Here is a 26716-nt window from a genome sequence, read left to right as displayed (position 1 = left end):
ATAGTGGGGGACAAGACATTTGCTAGTGGGGAACAAGATATTTGCTAGTGGGGAACAAGACATTTGCTAGTGGGGAACAAGGCATGCAAGTGTGGGGAGCAAAACATAATGGTATGAAAAGCTTAAAAAGGATTGATTAAAATATGTTGTCCATACCTGTTTTTGGGTTATAAATAGGGTCATTTGAAGACAGAAAAGGGGCTGGTTTTTGGAAGGAAAAATCGAGTTCTCTTTCTGTCTTTTTTTCAGAGAGTTTAGGCTGGATTTTTAACATATAAAAGTTCAGTAATTTGAGAGTAAAAAAACAGGCTGGTTTTTAATCCTAAAAGGTTCAGTGTTTGGAGAGCGAAGAAACTGAAAAGTGAGTCTTTTCTTTTACTGCTGAATATCAGAACTAGTACTGCTGCTGTTTCATTGGTGTTGTTGTTTGGTATTTCTGGGGTTTCATTTGGTTCTTCCTGAGTTTGCTATTAGTTATTGGCTACTGTTTTCATTGGGTGTTGCTGGAACTCTACTGGTTCCTTCCTTTTTAATCTGTCACTGGGTTGTTCTGTCACTATGTTGCTGTGTTATTACTGTTGCTGACTGCTCCTTCATCTTCTTGTATTTCCGTTATCCAGGTACACGTTCTAAAGCTCTCAAATTTAAAGGAAAGGAAGTAAAGAGTTGTTGGAATAGATTTCTGAATTTCCCTTGTTTCTTTGTGTTTAATTTGATGTATATGCAGTAGTTCACTTGATATTTCATAGTATGTATTGGAATGACTTTGGAATGCATAAGCTGGACTGATTGAATCTATTTCTACAAACATGGAATATCAATTTTACTTAATCTTAGTTGGTGATTACTAGTTATAAAATATACTGTACTTAATTCTTTTTTCAGTGGTCGCGAAATAGTTTCAAATAGTTTATGTCACAAAACAGGTTCAAATAGTTTATGGAAATCAGCATGTTGGTTTAATAAGTCTAATTCTGAAATTGCGAGTTCACTTGAGTAAATAACATCATTTTAAATAGCAATGTAAGTACTGTTGGTAACTAATGTTAGTTCTCAAATGCTAGTGATTAATGTTAGCTTGATGTCAGTTTTTAAGCATTGATGCATTTTTCAACAAATCGTAAAAAGAGCTCAAAAATGGCTTTGTATTCCACATAGTTAATTCCAATAGTCCAATTCATATAATAAAGCTAAAGTTGAACTGAATCGAAATGGTAGCTGGTTTGTTAATATTTACCACGGCAGGCGGCGGATCTTAAGTTAGGCAGCGGGTTCAAACTAGAAGGTGTTTCCTTTTGTTGGGGCCCAGACTTAAACTTGAAGCCTGAACTTTTAATGCTAATTAATTAGGATTTTCTTTATTCTTAGAGACAAATAAATAGAAACTCATAGCCACTTTAGGATATCCTTGAATAAAAATGAGATGAGCCTCGCCGAATAAAAAAAAATACAAAAATTGTGGGGCCCTCAATAAATATTTGTTTTAAAATACTTAGATTTAGGGACGGGCCGTTTAGAGAATTTCACGGCCTTCCCCAAAAGATAATAACGCGCAAGTCATTTCCGGCGCGCTTTAAATAATTTACTCTCTTAAACTCGGGTGCACATTTATGTGACCCAAATCCAGATCTCAACGAAGTCGAAATGTGTTGCTAATCACGGGTACATTGATTGTGACGTGGTTCGAGATGCATTTCCACGACATTGCAAATTCCTTTTAAAAAATAATGAATGAGACGAGCCTCGACAAACAAAAATACACAAGTTGTGGGGCCCTCTATATGTGTTGGTGGGATGGGCCGTTTAGCAAAATTTCACGGGCCTACCCAAAAAAAATAATTATACGCTAGTCGCTTTAGGCGCGCCTTTAATAATTTACTTTCTTAAACTCGGGTGCACATTTATGTGACCCAAATCTAAATCTCAACAGAGTTGAAATGTGTCAATAACCACGGGTGCATTGATGTGACGTGGTTCGAGATACGTTTTCACAACGTTGCAATTCTCTTTTAAAATAATAATGATAATAATAAAAGCGGTTGAAAGTTAAAATTTGCACATAGGTTCATAATTGTATAAAAATCAGATAATTAAGCCGAATATGGCAGTTGAGCGACCGTGCTAGAACCACGGAACTCGGGAATGCCTAACACCTTCTCCCGGGTTAACATAATTCCTTACTCGGATTTCTGGTTCGCAGACTGTAATACAGAGTCAATCTTTTCCTCGATTCGGGATTTAACCGGTGACTTGGGACACCATAAATCTCCCAAGTGGCGACTCTGAATTAAATAATAAATTTCGTTTCGATTGTCCTTTGATTGAAAAAACTCCCTCTGCACCCCGGCGGGCGCAAGCCAAAAGGAGGTGTGACAGAAGGTATATAATGTTTCCTTCGCGAATTTTTGGCTAAGTTCTCCATTGTTGAAGACGGGAGCGAGCTAGGGCAGTGAAATTAATGGAAAATCGAAGAGAATCAGTTGGGTAAGTTCCCTAAGCTTCATTACTTGAGTTTATGATCATTTTTCCATTAGTTAATCATGGTATTAGTGGGGATTAAGGGTTAAAATTGAGGAAACTAGGGCTTGGTGTTGGAGACCTATACTTGAGGATTTGAGGGGCTATTTGTGGTCGGATTTTGGGACTTTTGATATGTATGAACTCGTGGGGAGATAAGGAATCTATTGATGTGAATTTTATCGAATTTCGAGACGTGGACCCGGGGTCGGGTTTTGGTTAACTTCGGGATTTCTGCTTTAACTTGATTATTTTTGCATGGGCTTCGTTCCCATAGCATATTTTGACATCGTGATTCTGATTTTTGATAGATTCGATGTGAGTTGAGGCCGATTTAAGGGGCAAAGGCGTCACGGACTAGAGTTTGGACCGGATTGAGGTGAGTAATGATTTTAAATGTTGTCCTGAGGGTATGAAACTCCGGATTATACATCGTTGTGCTATATTGAGGTGACGTACATGCTAGATGACGAGCATGGGGTCATGCACCGTTGGGGATTGTGACTTAGTCCGTCCCGAATAATTGTTTTACCGCGTATTTGATTGAAAACTAAATGTTATCACCATGCTTTGGGCTGAATGCCATATTTGGGCTGAAGGCCATATTTGGGCCTCGTGCTAGATATTTGAACCCTTAAGAGATTTTTACTGATATTTCCTCACTGTTTTGACTTTATTTTTGTACTCAGTCATGCTATATCCTACCATTTTCATAACTCAGTCATGTTTACTCTATTTTAACACATTAAATGATATTTTAAATGATATTTTGGGCTGAGCATCATGTTTTACTGTTGCCCGAGTGGCTTATGAGATTCTGACTGAGTAACGTCGTGGGCCTATGTTGTGAGGATACACTGATTTATGATTATGAGGACAAGGGCCTGAGATTGTACGCCACAAGGTGGCTTGTTGATATGAGGTCGAGAGCCTACTGATTATGCCACAAGATGGCTTGATATTGTGCTTGGGCCATAAGGGGACCCTCCAGGAGTCTGCATACCCCCAGTGAGCGCGGGTACCCATTGTGATATGAGATATAGCCCGAGGGGCTGGTATTGTTCCATGTGTTGCCCGAGGGGCTGATTCTGCTGGTATTGTGCCCGAGGGGCGGTTCTTTGCGTGTTTATCTTTTCTAGTTGCATGTCATTTACTTTCTTAACTGTTTAAAAGGCATTTTTAAAGAAGCTTAAACTGAACTAAAGTGACTTCACATATGTTTACTATTTTATTACTTTTACTGGCTTTTGTTGCTTCTTTATAGCCTGTTGATATGCCCTTACGTGATTTTCTATTGCTCAGTCTGCATTTATTATTATTACTCACTGAGTTGGAGTACTCACTTTACTCCTTGTACCCCATGTGCAGATTCAAGCGCTTCAGGTCCTGCTTGTGAGGGTTGAGAGCTTCCAGCAGACTTCGGAGATTTACTAGGTAGCTGCTCGGCGTTCGCAGCCCAGAGCTTCTCCCTCTATCTTATTTTCTCCTATTTTAGTTATGTAATAGTTGTGTATACTCTTTCAGACTTGTAGTTTATGATAGATGCTCATGACTGGTGACACCCCGATATCGGGCTATGTCTATTCCGCAACTGTATTATTCCACTTTATTTTGGGATTATTATTGTGATTAAGACTTAATTTGTATTATTTAATTGCTTAAAAATCAATTGGGAGTGTGTCGGTTGGCCTTGTCTTCACTAGAGACGCCATCTCGACCAGGTCCGGGTTTAGGGTCGTGACAAACAAAAGCTTGACAAATGTACATTGCATACGGATGGTGGCAGATGATGGGGAATTCTGACTACAAATGTGTCAGAGTTTTTCAACGGGATATTGAAGTCTGCACGTGGATTGCCTACCACTGCCATAGTGTGGATGTCATTCAAGCAGATGGCGGAGAGGTTTGTTGAAAGGGCTAGAGGTGCATCGTCATTGATGGAGAGAGGTTTGAATTTATGTCAATACCAATGAAAACATTTGAGAAATACAGGAGGCGAGTACATTGGCATTCATATTTACAGTATTGCAACAAGCGAAATATTTTTGAGGTTCACACCGCTATCCATCAAAATCGCGGGAATAATACACACATCGTAAATGAATCCAGAAGGTTATGCTCTTGTGAGAAATGGTCCATCTACCTCATGCCATGCTCGCATGCCATGAAGTGCTTTCAATATACAGGTTTTACGGCAACTAGCTATGTTGATAAGGAATATATTTTTGCTGCATACTTAAACAACTATAGTGGATAGTTGCAGCCAATGGGTGATGAACATTATTGGTCACTGGAACCATTTAAAATGGTATGTAACAAGGAGTATTTGTGTCAGCGACAAGTGCAAAAATGAATGCGTATAGGGAACCAAATGGATGTTGGTGATACTGTTTATGCGCGTAAATGTGGCATATGCTCGCAAACAGGACATAACCATCGTAAATATTCTTCAGCGGATCTGGGTAGCGGTGGTAATTCAGCTCCCGGTAGAAGTTCATCCAATGTGCCCAATTATCAAGGATACCCGTAGTGTTTTTTTCCTGTAATTTGTTGTAATAAGTGTATGTACATGTTTATCTTGCAGAATGTATGAAATAAAATTATGTTTCTATTGGTGTTAAGTCTTATTGATATTTAGCATTAATACTTCAGTACAACAATTTAACATACACCCCAAGAAAAAAAGATAATTGTCATTCACCATTATCGTCGCTGTCTGGCACTATTTCATTGTCACTGTCTTCAACTTCTTCGTCAACATTGTGTACGTACCCTTCAGGACTGAGGCATCGTAATCTAGGCCACAGTTGATACACATTTCTCGCATTTCATCGCTATCATCAAGAAGACCACTTGCTTGATTTCTACAACAATATGGGACACCTTCATCCAACATCTGTGGTAGAAACTTAGGTAGTCACTTCCACTCGACAACTCTTGGGAAAATAGGATAATCATTGTCTCTATGCAATTTATCATTTTCTAATAAATCCCAGTACTGATCCTCTGTTCCTCCCAAAAAGTTAAGATCATGCATTGCATCATGAATAGCTAGTGCCTTTTCCATCTCTAGAATCTCCTTCATCAGATGCCTAATCACTTCTGGTTCATATTTGTGTGTGTTTGTTTGGAAGGATGCAGACAGTGCTTGTGGCACAACAGGCCCATGCCAATGACATAATGCTTCTTAACCACACCGTTTTAAGTAGAGGGGAACCCATTGTAGTTTTTTGCCCCAAATTCGCATACCTTCAGGCTTTGTAGAATGCGCTTCGCCCTCAATAATGTGCCCTGCAACTTTGAGATCAATGTGTATAGTGATAGGCTGATTTTCCAAGGTATGCAGAACACCACACCACTTGTCATCACTCAAGTCAGCATAGCAACCTAGCATATTTCTTTCAATGTAGGGATCGATAGAGTTAAGACGTGATCCATGGGAATCTATTGAACTACACTTATTAAATGTTAGTGGCATTTTTTAATGGGTGTCATAATGTTTATTCAAAAGGTCTTTGAAATACATATGACTTGGTTCAATTTAAGAAGCTTTCTTATACCCGAAAGAATCATTATCATGTGAGGCATGGTGTGGTGAAATACTACGTTATGTGTATTGTCTTGTCGACCTCAAAAAGTTGTTGTTTTGGAAAAACTGTCTTATGGAAAAGCTGTATTGTACCCTAAAGAATCATTAGCACACAAAGCATAGTGCATTGAAATACCACGTTATGTGTATTGTCTTGTCGACCTGAAAAAGTTGCCTTTCTGGAAAAGCTGTATTGTACCCTAAAGAATCATTGTCACGCGAAGCATAACGCGGTGAAATACCACGTTATGTGATTTTTCTTGCCTATAAAAACCTAGAAGATTTAGTTATTATTTGCATCAAGTAGAAAAAATTTTCCATTAATTTTGCATTGCATTAAGAAATGTCTGGACACAATGACATACGTATTTGTTGTTGTGGCAAAATTACGATTTTGAAGCCATGTTGGTCAAATGGTAATGTGGGGCATAAATGCTGGATATGTCAACAACCTGCAAGTTACTATTTTGCAAAATATATTTGTTAATATTTTTTATATAACATTTTAATTAATAGTGTTGTGTTATAATCCCCATTTGTAGGACGGAAATCAATGTAGGTTTGAAGAATGGTATGATGAACCCATTTATCAGGAATACTACAAACATTATTTGCAATATGTTTGGAATATGATCGGTGAATACGAACTCCAGATCTTTAAGATGCAACGACAACTTGCGGCACCGGAAGAGAAAATGAAAGAGACGAAAGAATAAAAAACAGGTTGGAAAAGAAATTTAAGTGGTTGAAGCAGAAAATAATGGACGATAGTGACTAAACAAACACATGTATGTGTTGAGTGTAGTATTTTATCTTTATGTTTTTCTTGTCATGTATTTTCAATAGTTGTACCGAATTTGAATTATGTTCAGTTGCTATGTTTGTTTTTGTGTTGTAGTATTAAAATAACAAAGAACTCGAGAAATAAAAACATAAAGGGCATATAATGTAAACCATAAATAATGTTGCTGTTATTTACTGAATGTCATATGCACATAAAATCAAAAAAATTAATGTGTCCCACAACCTTTATGCTTTAAAGCAGCTGCTGGCCTGAGGCGCATCCTATCCCCCCCGGCTACACTATTAGGATCATCCTCATCACGTCGCCTCTTTATCGGAGGATGCGCTGCAGCATGATCGTCAGTAAGGCTGGCAGGCTCGGTAGAGGGGCCGTCGATCCATCAGTAACCTACAGAATAATAAGATATTTTAGTATATGAAATATATATTAGTAACACATGTGTTAGCTAAAAAACAATTAAAATGTCTTACCATGGTCTCAACAGCCTTTTGGATATAATCATCCATCTTAGGCATGTTAGTGTCGCACAAAGTGACCTCTGTGACGGGCGAGAATGATGGCTTAAAAAAATAGGCTTTAGATATTTATGACTAATCAATGAGATAAACACAAATATAAATAATAGTAATACAAACTAACCTAATCCTGTGAAAGATCCTCAGCATCCCTCGGTGATGAGCCATAACTCAGTCGGCGCCCACTATCCACATCTCGTACCGGACGATCATCAGCAACCGTCGATGCCTCTTGAGGGTCAGGAAAATACTCATCCCAGTCATGTGAGGTAATGGTCGTGCCCGCGATCAACAATGGAGCTAACGGAGTCACCTGCGAAGTCCATGGTGTAAGCCCCAAGCTAAATGAGGGCATATCACTAGGAGCATGGTCTACCTCATGGTGGTCACCCGGCTGATCAACTCCAACATCCTCAACAGGTTCCTCAACGCCCCCTTGCTGGGACCACCTCTTCGCCAACCCCTACAACCTCGTGGGACACCCCTACCTCTCTGGGCACGCCTACCACATCGACCACGTTCAGGCTGTACTATTGGCCCACGCTAGCACTGCTCTGGCGCCACATAATCAGCCTCATATCCTAAGCATTCATCATATCGGGCTCACTACAATGTCTGGGCAACCGGATCTGTAACCTGCCGACCATACTCGTGCAAAGCGGCTGCTCCCTCGCGGGTATACTGCTGCATTTACAGTCCTAACTGGTAGAATAGATGTGGGCTAATAGCCTGCACAACATGTAAAATATTAATTACGGAACGCTAGGTTAACGTTATAACTAAGTATACCAAATAACATACCAGTGCCTCATGCCTCCCGCGCGTATGGAACGAACCGACTACCAGCGCAATGAATGGGATTCCCGACGAAAAGTCGGGTAAAGCTGCGGTATATCCCATATACTCATCCTTACCATCCCATACGCTCAAGTGGAGGGGGTGGTGGAATCAAGTCATGCCGCTGGTCCCAAATCTCAATCTGCAACTTTATCCATGCCATATATATCTCATCAACACTGGAACGATCATCCCGCTAGTAATATGTCCTAATTCAAGCGGGCGGTGGAGGTACAAGCTGCGGTCGACCAAACTGGCGAAGGACTCGCTTGGTGGAATGATGCTCGACAATATCGAGACACATCAACGAGACGGAAGAGCTCCACATAAGTCGGCCGGTCGAGCAATAATCGGGCGAACCAGCTATTAGCTCGTCGCTGTATGGTCTCCAAATGAACTATTACGTAAAAATAGGAACCATGAGTATACACAACACATATAAATCCAGGCCAAGTAAACTTAAGTATTATTACCTGCACGACATCAAGCAAATCCAACAAATCCTTACAATATGGGAGATTATGTCGAGCCTCGTACTCATGTCTGTATCCTCACCTATCAACCCACCTCCTAGCTAAAGGGAGAAACGGTGGAGGTGGTGCACCCGAAGCGATGGATGGTAGAGGTGGCTGCAACTATAGGAACCGCTCCCAGACTCAAACCTAATATACAATTTGGACGTAAAATTTAAGGTATATTTTTAGGATGTATGTTATAATGAAGAGAGTATTTGAATATGTTTTCACTCGCAACAGCAACAAAAATCCTGCAACGTCTCGTTGGGTGCCCATGCTCACCCGACACATCTGCCTATACAAGTAACCAAAAATAGCAACACCCCAGTTGTAATCATACAAATCATCTAGCCGCTCAAGATGATGAAGAAATCTCAAGCTGACTAGGTTTTTTCCGAAGTGTTCGGGAACAATACCCTTCCAAACATAAGCAGCAGCAACAACTTCGTGTACCAGTTAATATGAAGATCCGATGTATTATCCGTAATGTCAGCATGCATCACCTCCAGATGCAGCCGAACGGGCGTCAACTGCAGATGACTAGTCCCAACCAATGCACCCTCATCCGTTGGCAGGAAACCGATGAGCCGCTGTAACATTTCCAGGTACTGATCTCCCGTATACTCTCTCATGGCATGCGGCAAAGCAACGGGATGTCCATCAACCGACAACCCATACATAACCTCCATGTCCTGCAACGTGATAGTGAACTCGCCAATGGCAAATGGAATGTGTGCGTCTCCGGTCGCCACCGCTCTATCAAAGCAGTGATCAACAACCAATCCAGCTGCAGCCAGTCGTTCTCAACAATCCTATAAAAACCCGTATCCTAGAGGCATCTGACTGTACGGGGATGGAGATGGTGCGCCCTAAGAAAGTCCCACATATCGTCTACTCTTCTGGCGCGGAACGTCCGGGCCAATAACTGTCCCTCCCATATGTAGGAAGACCTATTCTCGGCCTGTAGCAACATTAGCTCTAGCGAGGCAGGTCCGGGATGCAAAGGCGAAACTTCCATGACTACTGTAATTTAAACAATATTAATTACATTATTTTTATTTTTCATTGCTTAAATAAATTGCAATACCTTTAATATTAAATTTTATTCGATATTTTTATAATATTGTTAATTAGGTTGATATATTTTTAATATTATAATTTTATATTTTATATGTTAGTTTTATTATTTTATATGTTTGCTTGTTATTCACCTATTTTTTATTATAATAAAATTAAATAATTAATTTTCATAACTATACAATATTAAATTATTAAATATTCACATTTTGGTTCCGGACTCGATATTTGATGCCCAGTAACACCAATGTATCGTGAATTCTTGTGTTCATGTTGAGAAAATTTTTCCGATTTATCACTCAACATGTCTGTTATTTTATATGTTAGTTTATTATTGTATATGTTAGTTTATTATTTTATATGTTAGTTTTATTATTTTATATGTTAATTTTATTATTTTATATGTTTATTTGTTACTCACTTTTTTTTACTATAATAAATTAAATAATTAACATTCATAACTATATATGATTTAATTATTAAATATTCACATAACAATACTTAGTTTGACAAATATTATTGTTTCCTCATGTTATTTTCTTACGTTTGTTGACTAGAATTGGAGAGAGTTTGTATCTGAACTATCAGCTTTTTTGACGTATTTTTGGGTATAAGAGATACTTAAATGATTAATTTCAATAACTACAAGAATACTACGCTAAAGGGCACTATATTTTACTACGGTAAAAGGGCATTACATTACAAATATGAGCACTACATTAGGCCACAAGATACCACTACAGGAAACTAAACTAAAAATTTATCTATTTTACTAGTCTTTTAGCAATTCAATAAGCTAAAGCGGATAACAACAACAAATTAATTTAATCAGAAAACAATCACGAAAATACATATACCACAGTAAAAAGTAACTAATTAATATTTTTTTTAACAACTAATAAAAGTTTCTCTAATTTACTAATTTTGTAGCACACTAATACTATAGTCCGGATAAAAAATAATAAATTAGTTAAATCGCAAAACAATCACAAAATAACATAGAGCATATTAAAAACAACTAATATGCATTTTTTATACGAGTTTTAACAAAAACTAAGTCGGAATACCTCGATTTAAGGTTTTTGGAAAGTTGAAGATTTGGTAATTTGGAGCCGAAACGAGCAACCCACTACGAGATAACGCCTTAGCTAGGATGTGCGACCAAGAATCTTTACTTTTTGTGGGACGGGTGGGCTTCACTCGAGCTTTTTTTCGTTGACAAGGGGGGGGGGGGAGTTTCTGGTTTGGTGGGGAAGGGAAGGGAACGGTTTTTTATGTTGGTATAGTGCCTTATATTAAGGCGCTATACTATAACGTCTTAATAAAAGACGCTATACCTTCCCGTCTTTTTTAAGTTCAACTATAGCGCCCTTTTGCTGTTAAGAAATAGCGCCCTTTAAAAGGGCGTTATATATAAAATGATCACCATTTTTTTTTAATACCTTCCGATTCTTTGAGTCCAAAAAAATCACATTTTGATTCCGCACTCCTTAATTGACCCCTCAAAGACCCCTCAAAGACCAGCAATTGTTCCCTCCATTACCAAACAGAAAAATCTAGAAGCCTAACCCGAAATATTCCGCCCCCCCACCCCCAAAAAGGAATGAAAAAAGAAAAAGAAAAAAAGGATTCATTCGCAACAATGGTGACCACCAGGTATTTTTCTAATTGTTTTGTGATTTTCTGGAATAGACTTTGTTGGAAGCTAGTAATTTATTCTATCTGATGTTTATTGATTTTGAGTTCAGTCTTTGTTAGAAATTGCCAAAGAAACTTGCTTTCCTTTATATTTTCTTGTTTCGTTTTGTTCTAATTAGTCGTTTGCTTAAATGTTTGCGCATGTAAACTAGATTCATTAATTTGTGTTTTACTGTTTTATGTATATTTCATTGTACAATTTGCTATAGTGAAGTAAAGGGAAGCAGACATGCGGCTACTGATTGATAAATGGTTAATTTATGTGAACATGAAGAGGATTCCATATTTTTACAGTACGATGGTTATAAAAGAATTAACTAAGTATCAAATCGACCAAATTGAACAAATGATAGGTCAAGATCATGTTGTTCATTGGGAATTGAAGAGGGGAGAACGAGTAGACATCGAACGATTAATTTCGAAAGGAAGCCGGGAGGAAGAATGGAGTATAACATTACCTCTAGAGTACAACCCGGAGCCTTCTTTTCGTAAACCCTACTCCGTTGCCTGTTCAAGGCCTAGCCGTACCTACCGTCTTTTTTTTTTTTGTATCAATATCAATAGTTCATCCAACGATAAACAACATCCGAATTATAGAGCTACGACACAATCAAATCCGAATGAACAAAATATTGAATCGAATCGTACCAGTCTCTAGCTATTAGGAGTTATTACTTTTTATTTTCCAATAATTTCTACAATTAACAAAACGAAAGAGAATAAATAAGATTCTCTTAGCTCATTCGGAAGGATCTCATAATTTCATTATCCATGACTTTTATGTCTCTAGCACAACCACTTGATGAAATCTGGAGGGAAGTGGGGTAAATGGTCAATACTACTAGAAGGATTCCTCTTTGGATAATAGGTACTGTGATACAAAGTGATTTTGAGAAGCTATGACTTCTTAATTCTTACTTGACGTGTTATGCTTTCTAGGACTTTTAACCCTATTAGAGATTCTCTCCAGTAGGAAATATAGAGAACTTTTAGTATTTTTATTTTGTAACTTGTTGAATTTAAGTGGGGAACATAGTCAATCAATGCCATGGCGGGTCTAAGGAAAGGCAGAGGTAGTAGGTCTAGGAAGTATTGGAGAGAGGTGATTAGGCAGAACGTGGTTTATCTTCAGCTTATTGAGGACATGATTTTTGATAGAAAGGTGTGGAAGTCAAGATACGGACCAGGTATACAAAATATAGTTTAAAAATAGGCTTTGAAAAGCAAGCACAAAGCTTAAAGCCTCACTTACCTTGCTAATGACAAGTTCCCAAACCTTGCGATGTCTAGAACACCAACCAAATGGCCTCAACATATGCAAAATATTAATTAACAATATCAATTACGCCGTCGGAGTCAAATCTCAATCTCCTAACTTTCAAGCTTAAGCTAAGTCTTTATATTTTACACCTTAATAAAAATATATTCCAACATCTCAATCTAAACGCAATATTCAATTACGAGTAATACCCTCAATCTAAATTCAGTATTTAATTACAATATTTCAAGTTATTACAAACTAATGGGCTGCGAGCTAGTTATTTAGATCTTAGAGGACATGCTTAGAGCTTGTTTGATTGATTTTGGTAGTCATTGGGAAGATCAGTTGCCGTTGACTAAGTTCGCTTATAATAATAGCTACCAATAGAGTATACATATAACGTCGTTTGAAGCTCTATATGGTCGTAAGTGTCGTTGGCCAGTTGGATGGTTTGAACTTGATGAAGCATAACTATTGGGTCCGGATTTACTTCATCAAGCTTTGGAGGAAGTTACATTGATACGACAACGGCCTTGGACTGCCCATTAGTTTGCAATAACCTGAAATATTTTTATATAATTATTAATTGTGGAATTAGAGATTTAATATTATCTGTATCTATTGGTCAAATACTAAGCTAGTGGAAGAGGATTTATTATAACGTATAAGATAGTGTACTAGTTAATTTGCTAGTGTGCCAAATTTTAAATATGTGCTTTGAACGTGTCCCCTATATTAATAAGCATAAAATTTTACAAATTATGTTAATATTATTAAATTATGTATAGTAGACGTGCAATTGTTAAGTGTTATTTCGAAAGTATTTCTAGAATTTTATGTTGTTAATGAGTATAATATGAATATTGAGATAATTTATATTTAATTATAATCTTCTTAGAATGTGTATTTATATTTTGATACATAATTAATATAGAAGGAATATTTTACGAAAGAGTAATGGACATACTATTTTATACCCAGATAATCATATATAATTTTTCACAAAAAGTCTTTCTCATATTTTCTTGGAAATATTTGTTTGAATAGAATACCAAAACCAAACTTATACTCCATCTGTTCTAGTTTATGTGAACATATTTTCGTTTTGATCGGTTCCAAAAAGAATGACTCCTTTATAAATTTGGTAACAATTTAACTTAAACTTACAATTCTATCCTTAATGAGAGGCTTTTATAACCACACAAATATTCTGGGCCCCTTTTTGACTTGTTTAGGACCACAAATTCCAAAAATCTTCATTTTTTCTTAAACTCTGTATCTAGTCAAACAAATTCACATAAATTGGAACGGAGGGAGTATAACTTAAGTTCTATACCCTTTTGTTGATAAGAAGTCTTTCATTGTCTAAATATCGTTACCTTTTGCATCCTAAACCTAAAACTAAATGAGCTGACAGTGACAAACATTTTATTTTAAAAACAAATCCTAAATCTAAAGCAGTATAAAGTGGTCGAAACTTCCCTAATATTAATTGAAAGTGCTTGAAATTTATTATTCCTAAATTTAAATGGAGTTGAAAATAAGGACTTCTAAAACTAAAAAGAATTGAGAAATCACAATCCTAAAAAGTAGGAAAATAATTAGATCAGTAATCCTAAATATTAGATAAATAATTAAATGCCTATTTCTAAATATTTACGAAATAATTAATGACTATTTTTCCGGTATAAACTCTAATTTTAAAGGGCAAAAAGGATAAACGATATTTTGATGTCCATCGTGCTTTTAACATAGTATAAATTAATATAATTGGTGGTAAATTAGTTAACTTGGTTGGGTGTATAATGAAAAAGCTAGCGGGCCTACCCCTACCTTGTCAATCTCACGTGCCAGAAGACTTTGGGAAAACAAGTGTTAGGTTTTGTAAAAAAAAGAGACGAAGAAGAAGAAAACTAGTATAAACGAGAAGTAATATTGGAGGCATTCCACCGACGGCTTCACTGTTGGAAAGTTTCGTGGAAGAAAGCATAATCAGGTATATAAAAAAATCTATTTAATTATATCCTACATTACTGAGATTGAATTGGTGTATTTAGTTATCAACTTATATTTGATAATAATTGTAGTAATGATTAGAAAAATAAGGAAATAATAGCTGCAGTTTTATCAAAGGCGAAAAACGCAAAAAAAAAAAAAAAAAAAAACTCTAAGGACTTTTGGGGCTTTAAGCGCAAATAAAATGTGGGCTTTGATGTAGAAAGGTGCAATGGAGAAAAAAATACAAATATGTATGTGTAGTCCAAGACTAATAATTATAAGCATGTATAACAAATATATAGAGAAAGAAAGTGAAAAATAATTACGATAAAAGTGAAATATCAATTGTTTAGTGTCACCTCTTCAGGATTACGTTAATTGACAAGGAAAAGTATACCTTAGAGCCTTGATGACGCTCACTAAGCGAGGTGAAACGCTCAACATGTTTCGCACCTCGTTGTAGGGCTTAAGCGCGCTTTAAGTGTGCCTGTGACATCAGTGGGTATCAGAGATGATTAAACAATTATTAAGGAGCATCATGAATTAAATATTGGAACAATTTTAGCTTCTATTATTGTTAAGTAGGGGATGTAATAATTAAGCCATAATGGGTAAATTATGATAGGGGAATTGAATGTGATGTACTCTGTGGAAAATCATTGTTGGTTTCAGTTTTACTTCTTTAACTAGATCACAGAATAATTGCATAATGATTGGAGGGTAATGATTATAGTAATGAGTGATTTTTAGAATTAGATATAAGATTGAAATTTTAATACATGTCCAGACATCTAATCATTAGATTTACCACCCCAGTTTTTCGTTCTTTTTGGAACTACTATTCCGAATTTTATTTTTATGTATAGAGAAATTTTAACTTTTACTTTATGGTTATTATCATTAGAATTTGTATGCTAATTTATAGGAATTGTAATTAAATATTGAGTTTAGATTGAGTGTACTACTCGTAATTGAATATTGCATTTAGATTGAGATATTAGGATATATTTTTATTAAGGTGTAAAATATTAAGATTTTGCTTAAGCTAGGGAGATTAAGATTTGACCCCGACTAGCATAATTGAGAATGTTAATTAATATTTTGCATAGATCGAGGCCGTTTAATTGGTGTTCTAGATGTCGCAAGGTTTGGGAATATTTTTCATTAGTAAGGTAAGTGAGACTTTAAGTTTTGACGCTTTCTTTTCAAAGCCTGATTTTAAACTATATTTTGTCTATCTGGTCCATGTATTGGGACGAGCTTGTGCTTGGCATGAGTGGTCTGTGACCAGTTGTGAATATACTCTTTTATTTTGAAATACTAAAATCATTTAATGATTGATTGGTTGTGTGTCATGGCTTCGTTCCATGACATTAGAGCGTTCAATATTATTTCATTGTTGTCGTAATATACTTGGGGCATTATGTATGCCGTTGTGATATTGGAGCATAGCGTATGCTGCCGTAGACTCATTGGGGTGTTAAGGTTAATTTCCTCCACCACCGAATATGATAAGTCTTTGGTGTAAAATTGTATGAGAAGTGGTAGGCTCGGTTGAATATTTTAATTAGACTCGCGATATATTATAATACATACATAATTTTTGTGCTTCTTGTTGTGTTTGTATTTTCTAATACTTTTTTCAGGAGTATTCAAAGGGACGGGTCAAGGATCTTACTAGGTTATATTTATGTATAACTCGCTCTTTACCTGCATCTCTATGCAGATACTGTTGCGGACGATAGAGCTAGTGGTTGACGAATTCGCTAGGGTTGATTCTGTTGCTTAGGTGAGCCATCGCATTGTTCGCGGAGGCCATCTTTTCAACTTTATCTAGTTTATGCCAATTATTTTGATACAGAAAATTCAGCTCGAAGTTAGTAGAATCAGCAAATGTTAGTTAGAGGAAAATTTCCCGAAATCAGTTAGTTAGTTAAATGCCATGTCAGCAAAAGTTAGTTACACAAGTTGTTAGGAGAACAAATTCTGTTAGACAAGTTGTATTCATTCTCATTTCATATAAGTACATTGTAATATACAAAAATGAGTAAGATTTGCATTATAAGTTTCCTAAATGGTCTCTTCTCTCATAATTCTCTCAAATCCACATCTAATCTTTTCCGCCATTGCTGAAATTCTCGAACTTCTCCGCTAAGTTCCTGAGTCGGTTGCTTAATCCACGAGTTCTTCAGTGAATTCCTGCAATTAAACTATCAGTGGTATCAGAGCATTCCTTTTCTTGGCAACAATGACAAAAGGAACAACAAGAGTAACTGAAAATTCACCACCAGAAGTAGGTGATTTCGTGAATTGATGCAAAAAATGATTCTGAGATCGGGTCTTTATCAGGGGAGGTTTCTAATCTTAAAAGGTTAGATCAAATTGTGCTTGAGTTGCAAGAGCATGTGACAGCTGCTACTGGCCAACGAAGGGATAAAACTCCATTAGAGCATGAAGAAGAGCCATCTGATGAAAGTCCTCAGAGAGAAAGGAATGATGGTCATCATTATGGTCACAATTTCAACTTTTCACGATGGTCTAGGGTGGAATATTTGAGATTTGCTGGGGAAGATTTGAGATCTTGGCTATACAAGATCGAATAGTTCTTTTCCTTTGAGAAAGTAGTTGCCGAAGAGAAGGTGGAGGTGGCAGCAATGCAGTTAGAGAGTGAAGCCATCCAATGGCACTTATCATTCATGAGGTACAGACAATATCTTCATCCTGCTACATGGAATGAATATATTATGGTAATGGTGGAAATGTTTGGAGCCGATTTTGATGATCCGATGGAAGAAATCAAAAAGATCAAGCAAACTAAAAGTGTCAAGGAATACCAAGCCATATTTGAAAGGAATCTCACTAGTGTGAATTTGTCAGAAGAAAATGCGATTAGTTGCTTTATAGGTGGGTTGAAACATGAGTTAAACATAGAAGTAAAGTTAACAAATCCCACCACTTTGTCTCAAGCTTACAAGACTGCCAGGCTACAAGAAGCTTATCTTACTGCTATCAAATATCCTGCCACGGATCAAGGTGGCCAACAGTTTAAGTGCTAAAAGGTATGGAGATCCAAAAGCCTACAATAGACCTCTTCTACCAACCTCTAATTCAAGTAACTTGACAACTCATAAAGGGTACAATAGAAGAATATTGAGTGTAGAAGAGATGAATGAGAAGAGGGCTCAAGATTTATGCTACTTCTACAATGAGAAGTATGTGCCAGGTCACAAGTGCAAAAACCTTAAGCACTTGTATCTGTGGGAACTAGAAGAACCAGAAGAAAACCAGCTACTTAAAGATGATATAGAAGGAGCAAGGATTAGAGTTGGCTCAACCTTTGGACCAACTAGAAATATCTATTCATGCTCTGAATGGATCCTTGGGATTTAGAACCTTGAGAGTGACTGGTTACCACTCTAAGAAGGCCCTACAGATATTGGCGGATACATGAAGCTCCCATAATCTCATTGATCTTGAAGTAGTATCCAAACTTGGGTGTCCTATCATGCCAACCACTCCCCAATTGGTGGCTGCAACTAATGGCAACATGCTAAAGGTTGACAAGATGTGCAAAATTTCTTAGTTGTTGCAAAGGGTTGAATTCTCTGCTGAATTCTTGTTATTGTCTCTAGGATCATGTGGTGTAGTGCTTAGAGTTCAGTGGCTATTAACGCTCGGAGATATAAAGATGAATTTCAGAACTCTTACTATAGAGTTCTACTACAAAGCAAGGAAGCACGTTCTAAGAGGAGCAGGAAACATGTCATAGCAACTAGAGTGGAGAGATTAACTAGAGCTATAGGTAATCATTATGAGCTTTGTATAATTCAAGTAATACCTACTATGTGTAATGAGTTACAATGGTATTCCTTAGAGTCTAAAGAACAAAACAATGTAGATCCACAACTGTTAACCTGACTGAAAGAATTTAAAGAATTGTTTGTGGAACCTAAACAGTTACCACGATCTAGAAGAGTCTTTTACCACATAATTATGTTGTTGCAATCAGGAACTGAACCTATAAATAAAAGACCCTATAGGTTTCCTTCAGTGAAGAAAGATGTGATAGAATCCCTGGTACAACAAATGTTAGACCAGGGAATTATACAACCTAGCAGCAGTCCTTTTGCTGCCCCTATTGTCTTAGTTGGGAAGAAGGATAGGTCTTGGAGATTATGTATTGACTATAGGGACCTAAACAAACACACTATAATGAATAAGTTTCCCATACCTATGGTGAAAGATCTGTTAGATGAATTGAGAGGGTCTAAGATCTTCTCTAAAATAGATCTAAGGTCTGGATATCATCAATTTAGAATGGCAAAAGAAGATGTGCCTAAGACTGTATTTAGGACTCACTTAGGATACTATGAGTACCTGATGATGCCCTTTGGTCTGTCAAATCCACCAGCAACATTCCAAGGCTTGATGAACTCTGTCTTTCAGGCTTTTCTCAAAAAGTATATACTAGTTTTCTTTGATGATATACTCATCTATAGTAGGAGCATGGAGGATCACTTGGGGCATCTCAGATCTGTATTCCTTGATATAAAGAAACACCATCTATTTGCTAAAGAGAGTAAGTGTTTCTTTGGAGTTAAAAGGATAGAGTATTTAGGCCACTTCATTACTGAAGGAGGAGTATCAACAGACCCTCAAAAAATAGAAGTCGTCAGAAACTGGCCCATACCAACCAACATTAAACAACTGAGAGGATTTCTTGGCTTAGTTGGCTACTATAGAAGGTTCATACAAAGCTTTGGGATTATTTGCAAACCATTAACAGACCTCTTGAAAAAGGATAACTTCAAATGGTCGCCCAAAGCTACTGCTGCTTTTGAAGAATTAAAGGAAGCCTTGACAAAAGCTCCTATATTGACACTTCCTGATATTAACAAAACCTTTGTTGTTGAAACTGATGCCAGTGGACATGGGATTGGTGCTGTTCTCATGCAATAAGGACACCCCATAGCCTTTATCAACAAAGAATTATCTACCAGGCATATGGCACTCTTAGTGTAATACAGAGAGCTATTAGCCATAGTTCATGCAGTCACTAAATGGTCTCAATATCTGCTTGGCCAAAGGTTCATCATCAGAACTGACCAAAGAGCTTTGAAGTTCTTAATGGAACAAAAGTTTCGGACCAACTCTCAGCTTATGTGGCTAACTAAGCTTATGTCATTTGACTATGTCATTAAGTATAAAAGTGGGGTCACAAATAAGGTGGCCGATGCCCTTTCTAGGATGCCTGGAGCTGAACTATTCTGTCTTGTACTATCTACTACCAGTTCTGATCTGATGCAAGCCATCATTGATAGTTGGGAGACAAACTCTGAGCTCAAAGCATTGATCGAGCAACTAATTGCTAATCCCTCAACTCACTCACAATACATTTGGCAGCACAACCAATTGAGGAGAAAAGGGAAATTGGTACTGGGCAACATTCAGTAGCTGAGAACACACATCATTGGCTATGGCATTCCACTCCACAAGGACGTCATTCAGGCATTGAAGCAACATTAAAAAGGCTTATGACACTATTTTACTGGAAGGGTATCAGGAAAGATGTCTAGTTAGTTGTGCAAGGATGTGACACTAGCCAAAGAAGCAAATCTGATCTAACAGCCTACCCTGACCTTCTACTAGGGGTGGGCATCGGTCGGTTCGGTTCGGTTATGAATATTATCTATTTTGCCTATCGGTTATCGTTTTATAAATATGATAAACCGATAACCAAATCGATAAGATATTAGTTATCGGTTATCGGTTAATCGGTTATTGATCATTATCGATTTACCCGATAAGATAAAACTAAAACAGATTCTGCAAATGAGAACAATTTTGTTTTATGTTGCTTAGATATATTGGCATTCGTTCTCCTTTTCAATTGATCAATATTCTTTTGATAGAAAATGTTTCTTCTAATTGTAAGATTTTCTTGCTGCCAAAAGCACCAATATCATCTGATTGAGTAACAGGACAACCAGTTAAAGTTCCATCTTAGTGAAACTTGACTTGAGTCTTCCAAGAAAAACTTTCATTTAAAAATCAGTGGTTGAATTTGCAAGCAAAGGCAATCCATTTGGCGGAGAACCGGTGAGGGCGACAGGGTGTGAGGCGGAGAAACTGAGAAGTGAGAACTATGTATATGAAACCCTAGTATGTATATATTTAAGGGTAAACTAGTAAATTAGTTAACCCTTATTGGATTATCGGTTTTACCCAATAACAAAATTGCCAAACCGAGCCCGAATCGATAACCCAATAAAAAAATTTTTACCCGTTATCGAACCGTTAGCCCAGTAACCCAATACCGATAACCCAATAAATATTTAATGTTTCGGGTTATCGGTTTTACCCGATATATGCCCACCATTACCTTTTACAACCACTACCTACTCTAGATGTGGTGTGGTCACAAATCAACATGGACTTTTTATAGATAGGTTGCCCAAATCCCATGGTTATGAAGTCATTCTTGTGGTTGTGGACAGACTAAGTAAGTATGGGTACTACATTCCCTTAAAGCATCCTTATACTGCCCAATCAATAGCCAAGGTATTCCTGGATAACATAGTCAAATTGCATGGTCTCCCAGTCTCGATTGTTAGTGTTAGAGATGCAGTGTTTTTGTGTTCATTATGGCAAGAGCTGTTCTCAATACAAGGGGTACAACTAAACACTTCCTCAACCTATCATCCTCAGTATGATGGGCAAACTGAAGTTCTAAACAGATGTCCGGAGACATATCTCTGATGTTTCTGTAATGAAGACAGCTCCAAATGGTATTCTTGGCTACCTATGGCTGAATACTAGTACAATACATCATACCATTTAGCTATTAAAACCACCCCTTACGAAGTTCTATATGGCAGACCTCCTTACTTGCATCTTCCTTACTTACCAGGTGAATCAACCTCAGTTGAAGTTGACAATACACTGATCAATAGGGACAATACACTGATCAATAGTTGACAATACACTGATCTCTGAAGTTGACAATACCTCAGTTGATTATCGGTTATCGATTATCGGTTTATCGATTATTGATCATTATCGGTTCGGTTATCGGTTTACCCGATAAGATAAAACTAGACAGATTCTGCAAATGAGAACAATTCAGTTTTATGTTGCTTAGATATATTGGCATTCGTTCTCCTTTTCAAGAACAACCAGTTAAAGTTCCATCTTAGTGAAACTTGACTTGAGTCTTCCAAGAAAAACTTTCATTTAAAAATCAGTGGTTGAATTTGCAAGCAAAGGCAATCCATTTGGCGGAGAACTAGTGAGGGCGACATGGTGTGAGGCGGAGAAACTGAGAAGTGAGAACTTTGTATATGAAACCCTAGTATGTATATACTTAAGGGTAATCGGTTTTACCCAATAACAGAATTGCCAAACCGAGCCCGAACCGATAACCCAATAAAATTTTTTTTTACCCGTTACCGAATCGTTAACCCAATAACCCAATAAATAATTAATAGTTTGGGTTATCGGTTTTACCTGATATATGCCCACCCCTACCTTCTACAACCACTACCTACTCCAGATGCGGTGTGGTCACAAATCAGCATGGACGTTTTATAGATAGGTTTCCCTAATCTCATGGTAATGAAGTCATTCTTGTGGTTGTGGACAGACTAAGTAAGTATGGGTACTTCATTCCCTTAAAGCATACTTATACTGCCCAATCAATAGCCAAGGTATTCCTGGATAACATAGTCAAATTGAATGGTCTCCCAGACTCGATTGTTAGTGAAAGAGATGCAGTGTTTTTGAGTTCATTCTGGCAAGAGCTATTCTCTATACAAGGGGTACAATTGAACACTTCCTCAACCTATCATCCTCAGTCTGATGGGCAAACTGAAGTTCTAAACAGATGTTCGGAGACATATCTCTGATGTTTCTGTAATGAAGACAGCTCCAAATGGTATTATTGGCTACCTATGGCTGAATACTGGTACAATACATCATACCATTTAGCAATTAAAACCACCCCGTACGAAATTTTATATGGCAGACCACCTTACTTGCGTCTTCCTTACTTACCAGGTGAATCAGCCTTAGTTGAAGTTGATAATACACTGATCAATAGGGAGCTGAAGTTACAACTACTCAAATATCATTTGTTGAGAGCTCAACTAAGGATGAAACAACAAACTGATGCTCACAGGAGTGACAGGCAATTTGCAGTAGGAGATTGGGTTTATTTGAAATCCAACCATATAAACAAGCTACCGTGTCAGCACAACCATTTCACAAGTTAGTAGCAAAGTATTATGGACCTTTTCAGATCTCCAAAAGAGTAGGACTAGTTGCATATACCCTACTGTTTCCACCATCAGTCAAAATACACTCTACCATTCATGTATTACTCTTAAAGAAATGCCACCAACTACCCACTCAAATTGCCTACCCTCCCACCACTGATATAGCCAACCCACATTGTCCAAAACCAGAGGCCATACTACAAAGAAGGATGGTAAAGCAGGGAAACAAAGCTATCGCACAAACACCGGTGAAATGGGCAGGGTTACCTGCTAATTGTGCTACTTGGGAATTCTTAACTGTAGTGAAGGTTCAATTTCCTCATTTTGATCCTTGTGGTCAAGGATATTCTGCAGGAGGGAATATTGATACATAAAATCCAGCTCGAAGTTAGTGGAATCAGTAAATGTTAGTTAGAGAAAAAATTTCAGAAATCAGTTAGCTAGTTAAATGCCATATCAGTAGAAGTTAGTTGGAGTTAGTTACACAAGTTGTTAGGAGAATAAATTTTGTTAGACAAGTTGTATTCATTCCCATTTTATATAAGTACATTGTAATATATAGAAATGAATAAGATTTGCATTATAAGTTTCCTAAATACTCTTTTCTCTCATAATTCTCTCAAATCCACATCTTCTCTTTTCCGCCATTGCTGAAATTCTCGAACTTCTCCTCCTGAGTCGGCTGCTTAATCCTTGAGTTCTTTAGTGAATTTCTGCAATTAAGCTATCATATTTCTTTGCTTTGGGTATGCATGCCTGCTAGTTAAAGTCATGTAACTTTATAAGATACTCCACGGTCTTAGCGTGGCATTTGGACTAGAGTTTTATTATTTCAGTTATCATTGAGTTTCTATCAATAGATTATGGATTCGGTGATAACTATTCCATATTTAATTATTAATTATGCTTTTGGACCTGCACTTATTTTCTCTCAATGCTTGTATAAATAGTTAAATATAAGGAATATGGTTCGCCTGGGAGGTGAGAAGTGCTGGGTGCCAATCACGTCTAGGGGGTAGTTTGGGATGTGACAAAATATAATGTTAGACCTATTCCGCTTGCAACCTTGAACGATAGTGGGGCAAACTTCCGCAGCCAACTGAGTTAATCCCACATCTTTGATAAGGTAATGAGGCAAACCTCACCAAGGACAATACCTAAGGAGGGGTGTATATGACACTCCAGACGAATTCCACATCGACAAAATATGGGAGAGATGCTGGGTATATCAGTACACAAGTATTAAACCCTAATGACACATTTTTAAGCTGCGCGAGCTTAGGCGCAAAGCGGACAATATCTAGGTTGTTACATATTGGCACCTTTCTATATTTAGAAACTTGTAACTTTAACTTTCCATTCTTCGGTTGACATAATTTGTCATGGGATCATTGTATACAAAAAGATAATTTTTGTTATCACTGTACTTTTGATATTTATACCAATTTAGCTCATGTATTCCTTTCTTAAACTCTGTGTTTATTCAAACTATGCCAAACAAATTGGGATGGAGGGAGTAACGAATTTGCTTGTCATCCATTGTGTTATATTCTATTTGTATCACTTCCATATGATAAAAAAGAATTAAGTGGATTTTCAAATCATTAACAGAGTTGATCCACTATATTTATCAACAATCCAAGCTTCTCATTGTTTTCAAAATTTTAGGTTACACTTGATACTTCAAAAAGGGGGGAAGAGTTGGGTTATACTTTTCGGCATCATGGTGTGGTCCGTGCCAACGTTTCACCCCAAATTTGGTAGAGGTGTACAATGAGCTCCTTCCCAAAGGAGAAATTAAAGTTGTTTTCCTTTCTGTTGATGAGGACGATGAGTCTTTCATGGGTTACTTATCTAAAATGCCATGGCCTGCGGTCCCTTTCTCTGATTCTGAAACCCGTGAACGTCTAGATGAGCTGTTTGCTGTTAAAGGAATAATCCTTGATGAAAATGGGAAGGTATTGACTGATGGTGGAGTTGAGAACATCCTTGAGTATGGGGTGGAAGGTTACCCTTTACTTCTTGAATGGGTTAAAGAAATTAAAGACCGGGAAGAAACAGCTAAGAGGGATCAATCCTTGAAATCTATCTTACTCTCACAGTCACGAGACTTTGTATTTGCCACTGATGGGAGGAAAGTCAGTTCAAATTGCTGTACCTTATGGAGTTCCTTACACTATGTTCTTTATGGTTTAATTCGTACTGTTGTTACTGCTATTTCACTATGATTTAATATCTATCAGGTAGCAGTTTGTGAACTTGAAGGCAAGACTGTAGGCCTTTATTTGTCGTTGGCCGCATTCAATGGATGCCTTTCTTTCACTCCAAAACTGGTTGAAGTATATAAAAAAGTTGAAGGAACTGGGAGAAAACTTTGACATTCTGATGATTCCGCTTGATGATGATGAAGAGTCATTTAAACAAGTATTTGCTAACTTGCCTTGGTTTTCACTTCCCCTTGAAGGACAGGAGCTGCGAGAAGCTGAACTATCTGAACTTCCTACATTGGTGATCAGTTCGCCAGATGGGAAGGCTCTTCATTCTAATGTAGCTGAAGCCATAGAGGAGCACGACATCCAAGCATACCCTTTTACACCTGAGAGATTTGCAAAACTTGAGAAGATAGAGAAAGCTAATCGAGAAGCGCAGACACTTGAGTCAATTTTGGTTTCAGGAGATCATGATTTTGTTATTGGGAAGGATGGTGCTAAGGTGAGATACTTATGTTTACTTTCATAATTTGGTAACTCTAGTTATATTAACGTGACTTTTTGATAACTCTGACTTTGCTAGTCGAGTTATTATCTTTTTTTTTCTGATTTTGACATGAGATGTGCTCTTATATATTTTTCTTTGCCAATCATAACCATCTTCCATCCCATTTCTGTTGATGTCTTTACCTGCCTTCCCACACTTATAGTCAGTCATCAGAGATTTTTCTTTGTAGATTCTAGTGTCTGCTCTTGTTGGGAAGAATGTTCTTCTTTACCTTTCTGCACACTGGTGTCCTCCGTGTCGTGCTTTCCTACCAAAGCTTACAGAAGCATATGACAAGATTAAAGTGAATGATGATTCTTTAAAGGTTGTATTCATATCTAGTGATAGAGATCAGGCCTCCTTTGATGAATTTTTTGCCACAATGTCATGGCTGGCTCTTCCCTTTGGTGATGAAAGGAAGGTGTGATTGAGTAGTCTGTTCAAAGTTTGTGATATCCCCATGTTGGTTGCTATTAGGCTAACAGGCAGGACTGTTACAACTGAAGCCAGAAATCTAGTTATTTGTTTTGGTGTTGATGCTTATCCGTTCATAGAGGAGCGCGTGAAGCAGATTGAGGCACAATATGAGGAGATGGCAAAGGGGTGGCCTGAGAATGTGAATCACGCTCTCCATGAGCATGAACTCGTACTTACAAAGCACTTGTTTTATAACTGTGATGGATGCAATGGCGAGGGACGAGTGTGGTCATTCTGTTGTGAAGAGTGTGATTTTGATCTCCACCCCAAATGTGCTCTGGAAGAGAACAAAGGATGCAACATAGATGCAGAGGCAGAAGAAAAAGAGCTTGAAGAGGAGGAAATTAAATCAAAAGAAGGGTGGATTAGCGATGGAGAAGTTTGCTATAAAGCTTAG

General features: G+C 37.3%; 1 pseudogene; it reads left to right on the top strand.

Moving 5' to 3' along the window:
• The first annotated feature begins 19939 nt into the window (after positions 1-19939).
• On the top strand, positions 19940-26716 carry LOC104217397 (probable nucleoredoxin 1; annotated as a pseudogene).

This window comes from Nicotiana sylvestris, chromosome 11, assembly GCF_000393655.2.
Source record: "Nicotiana sylvestris chromosome 11, ASM39365v2, whole genome shotgun sequence".
Lineage (NCBI taxonomy): Eukaryota > Viridiplantae > Streptophyta > Magnoliopsida > Solanales > Solanaceae > Nicotiana > Nicotiana sylvestris.
Note: the sequence above shows the minus strand (reverse complement) of the source record. Positions and strands in the feature narration are given on the sequence as shown.